The following is a 17,098-nucleotide window of genomic DNA, read 5'->3' as shown; positions in this document are numbered from 1 at the left end:
TTTATACTCTCCCAGTATACTCTCTTCTTCCTGAAGGGCAATAGATAAGAGGGTCAAATACTTGACATTTCTTAAAGCTGAGGTACAAAGATAAAATAATAGATTTGGAAGAGAAAGTCATCTGTCAAAGCCAGGATTCTCTTGTCCCCAAGACTTGGGACAAAGAAATGATTAAAGGAAAAGTAAAGAGATTAGAAAGTTAGAAGGGCACAGTAAGAGTTTTATATCCTGCCCCTAAAAGTAAATTGAGATTTGGGGGTAGGAGAGCAAACCTCTATAGATTTGTGGATTTAAGAATAGAGAAGTTCTGTCTTTTAATCCCTAGGAAAACAAAAGGCAGAGTCTGCAGACTGCCCCACAAGCCAGTTGTCTGTTTTATAAATATATACCCATTCATTTATATATTACCTATTGTTGCTTTTATGTTAAAATGGCAGAGTTGAATAGTTGCAACAGAGACCTTATAGCTTACATATAGCTTGCATAGCCTAAAATATTTACTACATAGCTGTTCACAGAAAACCTTTGCCAACCCTTGGCCCAGGGCATTGGCAGATTCCAGTTACCAAGTAGAAGTGCAAAGTATTTTATGGGAATAGAATAAATGGTTAGTGCACTTAGTTGAATGGGCTTAAAACAGCTAGCATGGTACATAACAGTCAAAAGATTTACCATGACTAATATCATTACAGGTGTCAGTCTGGACTGAGAAGTTGTACCACAGACCAGATGCCACTTCATAAACTTCCTTTAACAAATTGCAGGGACAGGAGGGTGGAGGCCTACATCCAACAAAATAATGTTGATTTTCCCCAAAATATCACCAGGCATCCTGTTAGTAAAGCAGAGATAAGTTTGTTAGAACTTACTGCAGTAAGGGAGCAAACTAACTTGATGGAGTTTTTAAGAGTGTCTCAATAAAGAGAAGTCAAACTAAAAAGGTATTAAGACTTTGGGGTCTGAACTCGAGTAGTTTAAGTAGGCCTTTCAAAGTGGTGAATGGAATGGAATTTAACAGAGATTGTGTTACAATCTTTCAGGATTGCCTATCACAGAGAAGTCCAGTCTTAAAGCAAGTCTTGCTAAGTAAGCCATCATTGATGAGTAAACTGTTTGTCCAGGTGAGCAGGCCATTGTCTTTGATAAATTGTTCTGAGGGAATTTTCTGAAGTAAACCTTAAAGTTATTTATTGGCTTATAGCCTTGGCTTTTCTGGGCAAAGTTTTTCAGTAAAAAAACAACTAAGTCATGCTGACATATATGGTCTACTGTCATCTAAGTTGTACTGCCACAGGTGGTCTTGATTCTCAACACAATCTTCATGAGGCTTCAATTCTAGTGGGGGAAGATAAAAAAAAGTTATATAGAGGTATATCAAGTAGTACTAATGCAATGGAGAAAAAAATAAAGCAGAACAACATAGAAGGAGATTGGAATAGGGTTGAGGCTGATATTTTATATAGTGTGATTAGGAAAGGCTTCATCGATAAGGCAGCATTTGGGAAATCCCTGCAGTGTGTGTGTGAGAAAGCCACAAAGACTGGAATAGGAACTACTTGAGGGTATCTCTACCACTTTTAAACTAGGGACTTAATAGTTCAGTGAGAGAAAATACAGTTGCGTTTCTTTTTCACCTGAGTTGGTGGTGAAATTTTTACCAATAAAAGAGGTAACCTGCTATTTCTTTTTCCTTCCCTTCCTATGTCACATTCCCCATCCTGCCTCAACTGTTGATCTTTTTCTGAGTATATCACAACCCTCCCAGGTCTACTGCTGGAAAAGCAACTCTGGCATTGCAGATTCCCATGTTTGTCTTCTACATTTCACCATGTTTCACTCTCTTCTTCCACTTCTTGAACTTCTTGCAGGCATTCTGTACAGATAACACTCCTATTCCCTTGGGAACAAGTAGCCTCCTTGCCTATACAGATCACTGGATGAGGCAGCTAAAGCCATGATACTATTGAAAGAAGAGGAGACTGAAGCATAGATTGGTGAAAGAACTTTCCTATCACACAATATTAGAGCTGAATAAGCAGATGGGCTTTCCTGATATCTAGCTCCCACCTTCTGAAAGAAGACGACTCTTCCAAGCCATGTGTGGAGTGTGGTACCTCTCTCTGAGAGCTACTTATTATGGTTCTACATAGTCTGGGATATCTCAGACTCTCAGATCTGGACTTTTTATTAAAAGTAATTATAACTTACATTCATGTAGTTCTTTGCAGTTTGGAATGAATTTCTATACTCATTTGTGCTTTACACAAAACTCTCAGGGATAGTCTGGAAGATAATGATAAATATCTGAAAGATATTTGGTTAGATAAAGCTAACCTTTGATGGACCACTAACTATAGACCCCCATCAGTTCTAAGTGATTTATATATATAATCACTTCATCCCCACAGCATTCCCTATGATTATTACATTCCTGCTCTATTGGCTAGAAAATAGAAGTCACTCATGCCAGTTATATTAGCTGTATGTGATTCAGCCAGGAATCATAGAAGGTTTCATCTGAAGCCTGCAAATTCTTGATTCTATTGTAGGCCTCTATAGTGTCCCTGTTTCACAGTTTGGAAACAGATTCCACCATGCTTTTCAATGATGTAGATAGAAATATAATCCTAGTTTTGTACTCTTTCGACTTCCTTCAACTTCCTGTTTAAAACCTAGTTTGGGGGGGGGGTTAAGTTCAGAATGGAAGCCCTAGGAAACTGCTTTGTTTAACCTGCAAGAGCAGATACATGTGAACTTAGAATAAATGTAGTTTTTCACTATTATAGACAGTGGAAGGAACTGTAAAACTTCACTATCTAGTGCCTTTCATCTTCCCATAGCTTTTGGTAATGAGTCTTTGCTCATGTAAACTACTGCATTTTATGAGCTTGGTGTAAGGGCTGAAATCCCCTGAAGGAGGACCAATATCCCTGAGGTAAAGTCAAGATACTTAAAAACACTGGGGAAGGGAGGGTCCAAGATAGTGACATAGGAAGTTACTGAATTCATCTCCTCCATGGAGGAGATCTACCCCTACTTATAAAGCAAATCCTCCTGAAGAACTCAGGGCTGACCGAACAGTTTCTGCACAACAACAGATAGAAAGACCACATAAAGAATGCTAAGAGAGATAGAGACATGGTTTAAAAAAAAAAGGGAACCCTGCCCTGGGGGGCCCACTCCTGGCTCATAGCTCTTTGGCTCCAGATGACTTGTCAGGAACCCTAGATGCACAGTGCCCCTGACATCCTGACCTGAGCCTACCTAGGTTCTTGTAGCCCCATCAACATGCCCACTGTGCAAAGTGTCTAAGATACTCAGAGTTGCATCCACTTCAGCTACAGCTGTCTTACCAGGGTACCTTTTTCTGGAAAGCCCAGTACTCCCAGAGTTGCACCTAGTTCAGATTCAACTGTCCTGCCAGGGTGCCCTCTGTGCTAAGAGCCACAGGAACACCCTGACCCACTTATAATTTAGCTCTGGCCCAGCACTGGATGCCCTGCGACTCTCAGCCAGCCAGCCAGCCAAAGTCACCAGGTACTCACAGTCTACATGGGGGATGAGCATACACAAAACCATTCCTTTAAGTTTAGGAGAAGTAGGTGTTCAGCCTCATTCATAGAAACAAACCCAGAAAGTCAAGCAAAATGAGACAGGAATATTCTGAAAATGAAAGAATAAGACAAAATGAGAAAAAGGACTAAATGGAACAGCAATCTACCAGATAAAGAGTTCAAAGTAATGGCTATAAAGATGCTCATCAGACTGGATAGAAAAATGAATGAGTTCAGTGAGAACTTCAGAGATATAGAATATATAATATATTTTTGAAAAAAGCAACCAGAGTTGAAGAATATAATAACTGAAATGAAAAATACACTGGAGGGAATAAACAATAGATTAGAGGATGCAGACAAATGGATCAGTGATCTAGAAAACAGAATAATGGAAAGTGCATAGCTGAATATAAAATAGAAAAAAATTAATTAAAAAAGAGGATAAGTTAAGAGATTTTTTGGACAATATCAAGCAAACAAACATTCACGTTATAGGAATCCCAGAAGAGAAAAGAGAGAAAGGGGCAGAAAATTAACTTGAAAAAATAATAGCTGAAAAATTCCCCATTATTGGGAAAATAATAGATATCCAGTCTCAGGAAGCACAGAGAACTCCAAACAAGATGAACCTAGGGAGATCTACACCATGAAATATAATAATTAAAATGTCAAAGATAAAAAGAATTTTAAATACAGCAAGAGAAAAGAAAACAGCTATATATATACAAGGGAAATCCCCTAAGGCTTTCAGCCAACTTTTCAGCAGAAACTTTGTGGGCCAGAAGGGAGTGGCCACATTATATATAATATTCCACCCAAAAGCAATATCCTTTTTCAAGTGCACATGGAATATTCTCCAGGATAGATCACATGTTAGGAGACAAAAGAAATCCCAGTAAATTTAAGTAGACTGAAATAATATCAAGCATCCTTTCTAATCACAAACGGTATAAAACAGGAAACCAATTATAAGATAAGAACAGGAAAAAACACAAACATGTGGAGGTTAATCAAATGCTACTAAACCGCCAATAGGTCAACTAAGAAATCAAAGGGGAAATAAAATAAAATACATGGAGACAAATAAAAAGGAAAACACAATGGTCTAAAATCTTTGGGATACAACAAAAGAGAGAAATTTATAACAATATAGGCCTAGCTCAAGAAACAAGAAAAACATCAAATACAAAAATCTAATCTGACACCTAAAGGAACTAGAAAAAGAGAATAAACAAAGCCCAAAGTTAATAGATAGAAGGAAACAATAAAGATTAGCATGAAAATGAATGAAATAGAGACAAAAGCACAATACAAAAGATCAAAGAAATCAAAAGTTGGTTCTTTGAAAAGATTAATAAAATTGATAAACTTTAGCCAGACCCATCCAAAGGAGAGAGGACTCAAATAAACCAAGTCAGGAGTGAAAGAGGAGAAGTAATCACCACCACCACAGAAATACAAAGGTTTATATGAGACCACAATGACAAATCATATGCCAACAACCTAGAAGAAATGGATAAATTCCTAGAAACATACAATCTTCCAAAACTTAACCTGGAGGAGGTAGAACATCTGAACAGATCAATTACTAGTAATGAAATTGAAGCAGTAATAAAAAATTCCCAAGAAGCAGAAGCCCAGGACCAGATGAATTCACAGATGAAGTCTCCCAAACATTTAAAGAATAGTTCATATCTGTTCTCCTCAAACTATTAAAAAGAAGAAGAAGAAGAAGAAGAGGAGGAGGAGGAAGGAAAGCTGCCAGATACATTTTATGAGGCCAGCATTATCCCGACAGCAAAAGCAGACAAAAATATTATAAAAAACAAATTAAAAAAAAAAAACAACACCTACAAATCAATATCCCTAATGAACAGAGAACCAAAAATCCTCAACAAAGTAAGCAAACTGCATTCAAAAACACATTAAAGGATCATTTACCATTATCAAGTGGGATTTATTCCAGGGATAAAAGGGTGGTTCAATATCCACAATTTAATCAAGGTGCTATACTGCATAAACAAAATGAAGAATAATCATACGATCATCTCAATAGATGCAGAAAAAGTATTTGACAAAATTCAACATCTATTTAACAAAGTGGGTTTAGAGGAAACATACCTCAACATATTAGTCCCAGAATGACAATCCCACAGCCAATGCCATATTCAATGGTGAGAAACAGTTTTTCCTCAAAGATCAAGAACATGACAAGGATGTCTGCATCAGTCATTTTCATTCATCTTGGTATTAGAAGTCCTAGACATAGCAATCAGACAAGAAAAAGAAACAGAAAGCATCCAAATTGATAAGGAAGAAGTAAAACTGTCAGTATTTGTAGATTATATGAAGTAGCAGAAAGGGAAATTAAGAAAACAATCTCATTTATAATTCCACCAAAAAGAATAAATTACCTAGGAATAAACTTAACCAAGTTGGTAAAAGATCTGTACTCTGCAAACTATAAAATAGTTAATGAAAGAAATTGAAGATAGCCCTAATAATAGAAAGACATAACATGCTTATACTACCCAAAGTAATCAGCAGATCCAATCCAATGCATACCAATAGCACCTTTCACAGGAGAAGAATTAGTCCTAAAATTCACACGCAACCACAGAAGACTTTGAATAGCCAAGACAATCCTAAGAAAGAACAAAGCAGAGGTATCACATCCCAGATTTCAAACTATACTATAAAGCTATAATAATCAAAACACATATAGCACAAAAACAGACACATAGATCAATGGAACAGGATAGAAAGCCCAGAAGTAAACCCATGCACATATGGTCAATTAATCTATGACAAAAAGAGGCAAATATATATAATGAGGAAACTAAAGTCTCCTCAATAAATGGTGCCAGGAAAACTGGACAGCTTCGTGCACAAGAATGAAACTGTGCCACTTCCTCCAGCCATATGCAAAAATAAAACCAAAATGGATTAAACACTAAATGTGAGTCCTGAAACCATAAAACCCCTAGAAGAAAACATAGGCAGTAATCTTTTTAGCATTGGCTTTAGCAACATTTTTCTAGGTATGTCTCCTCAGGCAAGGGAGACAAAAGCAAAAACAAACTATTGTTAACTATACCAAAATCAAAAGCTTTTGCATAGCAAAGGAAATCATCAATAAAATGCAAAGGTAACCTAATGAATGGGAGAAGATATTTGCAAATGATACATTTGTTAAAGGGCCAATATCCAAAATACACAAACACCTTATCCAACTCAATGCCAAAGAAAAACAATCCAATTAAAAAATGGACCCGAATAGACACTTTTCCAAAGAAGACATGTACGTGGCCAAGAGACACATGAAAAGATGCTCAACATCACTCATCATGAGGAAAATGCAAATCAAACCACAATGAGACAGTTTACACCTACCTGTCAGAATTGGTAGTATCAAAATAACAGTGAAATAACAAGTGTTGGTGAGGATGTGAGAAAAAGGAAGCCTTGAGTACTCTTGGTAGGAATACAAATTGGTACAGTCATTGTGAAAACCAGTTTGGATGTTCCTCAAAAAATTAAAAATAGAAATACTGCATGGTCCAATATTACCAGTACTTGGTATTTACCCAAAGAAAACAAAAACACTAACTCAAAAAGACTTACGCACTCTTATATTTTATTGCAGCATTATTAATGATAGTCAAGACATTGAAACAACTAAGTGTCTGTTGTTAGATGAATAGATAAAACAGATGGGGTATACACACACACACACACAATGAGATATTACTCAGCCATAAAAAAGAATGTGCTCTTGCCATTTGTTACAACATGGATGGATCTAGAGGGTATTATACTAAGTGAAATTCAGTCCAACATGCAATTTCACTTATATCTGGGATTTTTAAAAAACGGCAAAGATAAAAAGCAGAAACAGACTCACAATACAGAGAACATACTGGTACTTGCTAGAGAGGAGGAGGTTAGGGTGGGGATAAGCAAAATGGGTGAAGGGGAGGCAGGAACAATCTTACAGTTATGAATAAGTCACATATAGGGAATATAGTCAATGGTATTGTATGGTGACAAATGGTATGTACAGTTGTGGTGAGCATAGTACAAAAGAGTTGTCAAATCACTATGTTATACACCTGAAACTAATGTAACAATGTGTGTCAATTCTTCAATAAAAAGAAAAAAGAAAAATCAACAATGAAAATATAAAATATTTGCCTAGTTGAAAGAAGAGGCAATGGTTGACTAATATAAATTTTCTGGTTTTGTCATTGTACTCTATCAAAGATTAAAAAAGTAAATACTCTGTTCTCATAGACTGAACATGAACCATGCTCCTCCCTGAGGACTGCTTACTCTATCACTATTGGAATTCTAATGTCTGTCATTTGTGTTTTCTTGCCATATGAATAGTTTGAATTTAGAAGTTAAAGCAAAAAGGTTGGGAGATAGATATATGGAATAAATTTATCTGGGCATTAGCTTCAGTTTGAAATAAATAGCTTGTCAGTGTAAGTCAGAGTAAGCGGCTTTATTATCTTGAGTTTTCTTTTGCTCTCCTGGTCTATGAATGCATGTACTTCAGACATAGCACCCTGAGCTGCTAGAATGGAATGAACACTGTCTTTACGTAATTCCACTTGTTCATGTTCTCCCTCTGTGCAGTCCTTTTGCTCACAGGTGGAAGTGTTGCATTGCCCATTTTTGTCTTCAAATAACTTTTCTGGATAGTTAATGACTAATCCTTAAAACCCTTAGAACTCTTTTAATTCTCTCTCTTTCATGGGTAAAGAAACGGAAGTAGATAAGTTAGGAAATTAAGACATTTGCCAAAAGCTAAAGAGGGTGTTTTAATGAGAGTTGAGATTAAGATGAGGCCAGATCTTGGTCTCAAGTTCTGTGGTTATAGTTCTCCTGCTCCATGAAAAATACATGCCATTTAAATATTTACATTTTGCTAACAGTAGCAGAAATAATGCCAACAAATGTTAATTAAGCAGCCACAAGATGATTAAAACACTGGTACTGGCCTCCCCAGTGAGAGGAAATCTATTAGCATTTTCTTATTGACTTTCAGAAGCCTCACTGTGATCTGTCTCCATGAGCTGAAACAAAACAAAATTTCTGATCAAAGAGATTGGTCTCAAGGGGGATCAACTTTGCCAGAAGATACTGATCGGGAGACTGGTAGGGAGTGGATGTTTATCTGATGGCAGTCAGAAATAGCAGCATGACTCTTAGAAGGATTTGTAGTCAAGAACAGCAACCCTCTGGGGGTCAGGCGACAGCTAGGGCCCCCCCAGCTTCTGCCATTATTTATTTCTACTGTTTTTCAAAAAGGGGCGATTTTTGTTTCTTGCTTTCATAGATGAAAATACAAATACAAGTAGTCTTATGTTCCTTACCTGGGGCCACAAGATACCAGGTGAGGACTATGCACGTGTGTGTGTGTGTGTGTGTGTGTGTGTTGGGGTGGGGGTCAGCTTTATCTCTCTTCCTTTGTCCAGTTCTTTATCTAGTCCCCAGCCAAGTTGGAGACTGGCTTCATTGCCCCCACTAAACATAGAGGCTAACTGCCTGCATTCTGTTTCCTGTCCAGAGATTTTCCCCAGACCTTTTTCTTTGCATTCCCACATGTTAATACTGCATCTTTGCTTTCCTGCTCCCTCCTGCCCACACTGGCAAAGACACCATGGGGAGTCTTTGTTTCCTCTTTAAGGCAACCCTGTGAACATTGTCGGATGAAGACCCCCTTTATGGCCTGGAGTCTCTTTGCAGTCTTACACTGAGAATTCAGGGGTGTGCTTGGTAGATAGGCAGCCCCTGGTTTGCATGCCAGGAGTTCATTCACAGGCTGGCATTCTAGCATTGCCTAAGGTCACAGACTCTTGTTATTAAAGGAAAGGGAGCTTTTCTAACAGAAAAGATTTCAGTTACAAGCAAGAATCTATAGGAAGAAGAATCTTAAAACAAGAAACACCTCATTTATTCAGTCTGAAAGTATTCTCACAGATGTTGGGACTAAAAATGCCACAATGCCTACACTAAACAAACTCATAAGAGACATAGGTAACCCATGCTCACAGTGCAGACGGTGGGTGTCCTGACAGATGGATCCATAAAGGGCACCAAAATAAAACTATTGGGTTAGGGAAGCCTGCCTGGAGGAAGTGATGCTCCAAATGAGTTTTGAAAGATGAAGGGTAACTATAGATAAGATTGTACTTAGGAGGTCTTTACACTTATCAGGTGAAACAATAATCTAAGTGGGCTGATTGTAGTTATAAAAAACCTGTATCTTATGGCTCACTGCCTTGGAGAGGAAGTGGGGTCGGTAGTGAGAGAGATGGGGACATTAGGAATGGCTGTTGGATTTTCTCTTTTGAGTATCTTGCTGGTGAAGGTACCAGTCATTGAGGTGACAATGCAGGAAGGGTACTGAGCTAGTCAGAAGGAAAGGAATTTGGCTTTGGATGTGTTTTCTTTGAGGCACTTGATGGTCATCAAGAGAAGACATTCTACTCACCTGTGTGTTTCACAGACCCAGGTGCAGACTCAAAGTAAGGGACATATTGCCAGCTCCTAGCAAGGAAGCTTCCCATTAGCAGGAAGTCTTAGCATTTCTCGAGCAGTAGAAAAGTTTTCAAGTTCTTATGGATGTGTAGACTTTCAGAAATGGAAATATCCTTAGAGAACAACATCTAGCCTCATTTTGTAGATTTGTCTAACCTTAGCTGCCAACTTTGGGGCAACATTAGAAGAAAGAATGACTGCTCTAGGAAGGATGAAAAAGATCAAACAAATATTTCTGCTGCCCATAACACAGAATGCTAGGGATTAGGAGGTCTTTCTGTGCACCAATTCTGAGCTTTTTATTCATACATGAATAAGAATCCAGAAAACACATATTTACTAAAACCTGTCATGAATAAATGACTTTGAGGAAAAGAGACCATTCTTTGTCTCAGTGCTCTGAGTTAGAAATCCTCAGTAGCTTAGGATAACCTTTAGGCTCCTGGACAAGGTCGTGGAGAAATTAGAATCAGAATCTGAATAACTGGGACTATCACCCAGATATTTTCCCCTCACACTTAACTGTATAAAATATAGCAATTCAACACTGAGAATCTCTTCTGCACTGGTCATTGTGCTAAGTCCATGACTCAGAGACAGGAAGGAAAATTACAGAGTATCATCTTGACCTTCAAGTTGCTTATGGTCTAGAAAAAGATGTATTTAAAGAAAACATTATGACATTAATATTTGACTTGTTCTATCAACAGTTTTATTTATCAAAAGGTTAAGAAAGCAATGAGAAGAACCAATGCTTTGGGTCTACCTGTGAGAGACATACAAAAAAGAATCATTAAACTAATTTTAGCCTCTTTTTATTATTTTATTTTATTCTCCACTCAAAGAAAATGAACCTTACCAGAAAATATTAAATTCAACATATGCAAGAGGGAATTAGGACTGAGGGAGAGAAAAGTTCAAGGGTTCCAATGTGGAGGAACTTCAGCCCAGATTACTCACAGAATTTACAGATATAACCCTCCAATGCTACTCAGTGATTTTTTGAGGAAATGAGAAGTCCTAGAGAGATACCCAAAGCTGAAGGCAATAGTCTTGGATTAAAAAAAGGAAGTGGGGGAGAAGGGTAGGTTTTCAAACTATAAGCATTGAGCTTAATGGTTGATGTAGGAAACAAAGGCAGAAGAATAATTATTAAATTTCCTTACTACGTACAGCCCATTGACAAGCCCTTGAAACAGGTGGAGTGACATTCCTTTAGGGACTCAACTGCCTCAATGTTAATATTTTGCTAAGGGCAAAAGACAATCCTAGCCTGACACCCCTCCTCCTTTCCTCTCACCCCCAGTCACCAGGATCCTGTAAGTCTACTTTAATGTACAAAAGTTCCTTTGGAAGTTTCTTTTATCTCTAAAGCCCCCCAAGGTATGTGTTGGCAATCATCCCCCAAGCATATGGCCCACTGAGATACATCTGAAGGGTCTCATGACTAAGGTTTTTTTTTTTTTTTTTTTAAGATTTTATTTAGTTATTTGACATAGACACAGAGAGAGAATGAATACGAGCTTCCTGCTGATCAGGGAGCCTGATGCAGAGCTCAGTTGCAGGACCCTGGGATGGTGACCTGAGCTGCAACAGATGCTTATTAACAATGGAGCCACCCAGGTGCCCCTCATGACTAAGGTTTTATTAGACAGTAATAAACGACCTCTTCCCAACAATAGCTAGCTCGCTCAAAGTCCTAGAAACCTTGCTTCAAAATTCCCGAGACTTATGCTCTCCCTAACCGCCTCCCAACATGAAACTATGTAATGGGCCACTCCTCAAGACCCCCTTGCTGCTTTCTGCCCCTGAGTTCTGTCCTGGTGATTTAATAAAATCACCTCTTTGCACCAAAGACGTCTCAAGAATTCTTTCTTGGCCATCGGCTTTGAACCCTAACATCGTCTTTCCTACATCAATAGCAGTTGTTCTAGACTGATTTGATTTTTAAAAAATGTTTTCAGATCTCAGAAAAGAAAGCACAATTAAAGTGAATCAACTCTGCTAATTAAGAGTAAATAATGCCAAACTCATTCCACTTTCTTTTTTGATATGGCTATTGTGCTGACACATCATGAAAACACAGTAGACATTGTGTATCCAATTTATTTGGGAACACCACATGTGGTTTTAGAGCCATATTGCAAGAACATTAAAAATTCTCAGAACATAGCCTTTTAGAGCCCTTCCTTTAGGTGTAATTAAATTCCCATGTATTTGCAATGTCCTAGTACCCAATCCACTGAGAGCCATCGTACAGCCCAGGAGGCTATTAGAGAGAGCCCAGCAGTTACATTTTAGTTATTTATTCACTTTATCTCATGCTTCCCTCTCTCAACTCTTCAACCTTTCCATTAATCTGTTAGCCTGTCCTCAGACTCTGTTTGCTTTAAGTTGCTTTTTTCAGACCCTGGAACTTGATTAAGGAAAATATCTATGCAATTCATCAAAGCCGGAGGAAAAGCCAGGCAGTCTTTCAAGTCTTAAGTATAATGTCACCTTTTGCTTTTCCTCCACATTTATTAACTAGGTCAAGTGGTGGACATGGGCCTCTGAGGGTCTCTGTTTGACCTTGCTTTGGGCCTGGCTGCCTTGAGAAAAACAATCTGGACTCTGAGGATAGACTGCTTTTGATTTTGGTGACACGAGATCACTGGCTTTCCAATTTTTTTTTGCTTCAACTCATATTGTAAATAGCCTTTATATGGACCACCCTCTAATGGTTGTACCCTGATCATAGGGTGTCAAGGCAAGAGTCAGACTGGGAGCAGTCCAGTTCTGGGCACCCTAGTTCTAGGTCTCCTTTATTTTTTTTCTCCTTTCAAGAGGACATATTGAGTTATGAGTGAAAATCATGTTATTATGGTGATATAATCTTGATTCTGGTTTAATGTTTATTAAAAATCCAATTGTCCTTATACCTTGGTACTTATTAAAGGTGACAAATTACAGCATCTCTTAACTGAACCAAGGGAGTTGTGATACTAGGCCAGAGAACTGGGCTAAATACAGTGTTGCAGCCAATGGTTTAAATCTGCAACGTAAATTCCCTATTTTATTACAGGGGCAGGGAAGGAATATAGTTCCCTTTGTGCTTCGAATGGTTGAGCACGTCCCAACACACTGGTGAAAAAGATGTCTTTATCTACCTAATTATTTTTGAGATTGAAGCAAATGAACAACAAACACGCTTACCTTTGGACTTTCTATTAACTAAACTACCCCATGCCTCTACTCCCTTTTCTTCCTCCTATCAATCTGCCCTCATCAAAAGATCTGACATCACTCATAAACACTGTAGTACACATTTAAGTGTACTTTGTTTTTCCAGAAAATTTCATATCATTTGCATTTTTTCCTCGTTTCAACAGTAGAGGTAAAAGTATTCCTATCCAAAAGTTGTAATTTTGTGTACCTGGCCTAAAATCAGACTGTTTGAAGCTTCAATCTGGAGGCAAGAGGAGTTACCCTTTTTTGAACTCATACAAAACAGGCAGCTGCCAAGGAAGGCACCCTGAGTCACAAACTCCTCCGCTAGTGGCTGTCAGAGTTTGCTGTCCTAGATCAGTTAGTTACTCCTTTCCCACTGCTGCAGTAACCCCTCAATAAAACATCCAGTTCACTGAAATGTAAAAATCACCCCTCTTTCTAGGAAGAACACTTTGATTCTGCCCATTTTCCCAGACTAACTCTTTCAGATAAGAGTATTATAAGTTGAATAATGAAAGCAAATCTCAAAGAGAAAGAAATAAAAAAAAAAAAGAAAAGAAAAGAAAATTGAGGCTTATATCAACTCCAACCCATACAGGGACATAGGATCCCTCCTCAGTAATCCTTTTATAATTCTATCTACAATTTTTCTGAATTAAATACATGTGGTAAGCAACTAATCATGGCTTTGTTTTTTAATTAAAAATTAGGGCTGGACACGAGAGAAATCTCCCATTGACTAAGCACTTAGACACTCAAATTCAGTTTAAAACAAAACATACTCTGATTAGATATTTGATTCATTTTAATTTCTTTAACTTGAGAAGTCAAATTGGAGATAATAACCACCATTTAAATTAAGAGTCTAAAATATTCCACAGACATTTCTGAAGAAGGTAAATACAACACAGAATTTAAAGGAGTAAGTACCAAAGTTTCCCTCTGGTGTGCCACTCTCAAGCCTGCATGCCTGTGTTACGTTTGAGGAATCCAGTTAGCATATATAACAGGACTGTTTCTGGCAGTGTTTCTAATCTGTGAAACTCTGTTTTGTTCAGTATAGCTGTGCACCCCCTGTTCTGTGCATCAGTACTAGGATCATGGGAAACCCAGAAGAGGTTGAGGCCTGGTGGCTGTTCTCCTGGTGCCAGGACAATCTTCCTAAAACGCAAATTCATTCATCAGCTCAGGCTACCATAACAAAGTTCTTCAAACTGAATGACTTAAACAGATGTGGTGGCTGTAAGTCTAAGATTGGCAGCCAGCGTGGTCAGGTTCATGTGAGCGCTCTCTTCCTGGCTTGCAGGTAGCTACATCCTTATTGTGCCCTCACTAGTGTCTCTTCTTCTTCCAAGGGTGCTAATCCCATCATGGGACTCCACTCTCAGGATCTCATCCAAATCATATCCCCTCCCAACTGCCCGGCAGACCCTAATACTATTACAGTAGGGCTTAGGGCTTCAAGGTAAGAACTTTGGAGGGAGGCGTGTCACAGACATTCAGTCCATAATAACCCCCTCTCTTAAAAGCCCTTGAAAGTATCTCTCACCTTGAATTAGGAATCTTCTCAACTGCTCCCTGACTCTCCCCTGCTTTCCAGCCCATCTTTCATCCCTTATCTTACAGGTAACTTTTATCTATTCTAAACCATCTGCAATGTGTTTTCTGGTGATCTTTTTCTAAAGATTTATTTATTTATTCTGAGAGAGAGAGAGAGAGAGAGAGAGAGAATGCACGCACATGAGTGGGGGAAGGGACTGATAGAACCTCAAGCAGACTCTCCTGCTGAGCTGGGAGTCTGATGCAGGGCTCTATCTCACGACCTTGAAATCATGATCTGAGCCAAAATTAAGAGCTACTGCTCAACGGACTGAGACACCCACGTGCCCCTCAATGATCTTTTATACGTTATGTTCCATCAGCCTGGGATCCCTTCCTTGTCTACCTGAATAATTCTTACTCTTAAAATATTGAATATAGCCTCTCTCTTCTCCTATTTTACTCTGTGACTTTTCGTTATTCAGTCAGCTGGGCCATTTTTCTCAAGAATAAGTTATCTCAGGCATTACTGTCTCAGGAAAAGCAGAAAATAAAAGACAAAGAAGTCCATTCTTGCCTTTGGTTTTTAAAAGCCTTAGCCCTTAAGGGGAAGAGAAGCCATGGATTTGAGAAAATAATAAAGCACAAAAGCAGTTTTTCCCCTATCACAGATGAAGCCACCAGAGATGAATTCTCTTCTATTTGGGAAGGACGGAGTGGAGCAGACATGAAGAGAGAGTAAGCAGTGGGAGAGGGTCCCAGGAAAAGGAAAGGTGGATGGGGGAAGCAGATCTCTTAGAAAGGTGTATGTGTGTGTGCCTGAGAGCCTAGGAGGCTGTGTCTCATCCTGCAGGGAGCAGCTGTGTGGTCCATCTCAGCCCTAGAGCCCACAGGAGCCTCCAGTCCAAGGAGCTGTGGTATCTCAGAATGGTCACATGAAGGAAAGTGCCATAGGATTTTAGGACGCATAGTTTCCCATAGTGCAGCAGCAGCAGCAGCAGCAGCAGCAGCAGCAGCAGCAGGAAGGCCATTGCCAGAGGAAGTTGCTAGATTGGATGTGGCCTTTTACTGGATGTGAAGGATGACCTACCTGGGTGTGACCTGCATGTACTCAACCTTTGGAGCAGGTATGAAGATGAATGTCCCCGTGGATACCAGCTACCCTCTCCACCTCTCTAACGTCTAGACACTAAGAACATTCCCAGAAGGTGACTTCATTCCTGAACTGATAGAGATGAAGTTTCCGTCATCTGGCAGAATGGGCACGCAAGTTAGAAATTAAGTTGAATTCCTAGAAAAATCAAATGTTACTGCACAACAGAGTTTGTAGACAGAGATTCCAAAGCATACAAGTCTTTAAGACTCAGCTTTGACAATATTCTTAGTGAATCATCTTCTGGTAACTCTCCTTGAGAAAGTGAGGGGTCCTTTCATTTAAAAAAAGAAGAAATCCTTCTTCAAAAGGTTATTATAAGGTATAATGATAGCATGTTTATAAAAGACATAGTATAGTGCCTGATTTTTTGATAGCCCTCAGTAATTGGTGGACTGTATTCCAGTGTTTCTGGCTCACCTTTGCATAGTGCCTGGCACAAAGCCGACACTCATATGCTCACCGAATCAAATCAGTCTAATGCTCTAATTCATAGAGAAGTTGGCAAATGTTAAAAAAAATCTATTATCTATCTATCTATCTATCATCTGTCTATCTTCTAAGGTGCTACTCTCTATATATTTGTAGAGTGGTATATAACCTTTATGCAGTAATAGTACACAATAGAAGGAGAGATTAGTTTTGTTAATCACCAGTTTTCTAAAATCTGAACTGCAGGGAAGAAGAAAGTTTGCTTGGTGAAGAAATCAGATACCCTTATTGAGAAAATGAAATCAATGATCTCCCATTTCCTGGACCAAAGAAAACTTTGGCTCTGATCCCAGCTTAAGAATGTACAATAACTTTTAGTGATACTTTGCTCACACATGGATCTAGACACCCATCAAAATTCTTTCTGGCGTTTAGTTAAATTTGAAAATAATATTTAGAGAAGGCTGTGAGAAATCCAAGGCTATATCACAGTGGGAGATGTCAGTGGCTGTTAAAAGATGACAGGAAGCAAAAGTCTTATGTCTACAGGAGAAAGGGAAGGAAAGGCTGTAGATCCCAGGAAGAGGGAGCAGGAGAACAGCACCTTCCCTAATGCTACTACCCACCACTCCTGGCTCTGAACCACAGGTTGCCCCCC

The 17,098-nt window shown here is 38.7% G+C and overlaps 1 long non-coding RNA gene across 2 annotated transcripts in view; it reads right to left on the bottom strand.

The window, feature by feature from the left end:
* Positions 1 to 1,203: 1,203 nt before the first annotated feature.
* LOC125098726 (uncharacterized) overlaps positions 1,204 to 17,098 on the bottom strand; it is a 106,225-nt gene continuing 90,330 nt past the window's right edge. For both annotated transcript variants that reach the window (XR_007126934.1, XR_007126933.1), the window contains exon 3: positions 1,204 to 1,335. This is a non-coding gene — a long non-coding RNA (uncharacterized LOC125098726). The remainder of the gene's footprint in view (positions 1,336 to 17,098) is intronic.

The sequence above is a fragment of the Lutra lutra genome, chromosome 4 (genome assembly GCF_902655055.1).
Source record: "Lutra lutra chromosome 4, mLutLut1.2, whole genome shotgun sequence".
NCBI lineage: Eukaryota > Metazoa > Chordata > Mammalia > Carnivora > Mustelidae > Lutra > Lutra lutra.
Note: the sequence above shows the minus strand (reverse complement) of the source record. Positions and strands in the feature narration are given on the sequence as shown.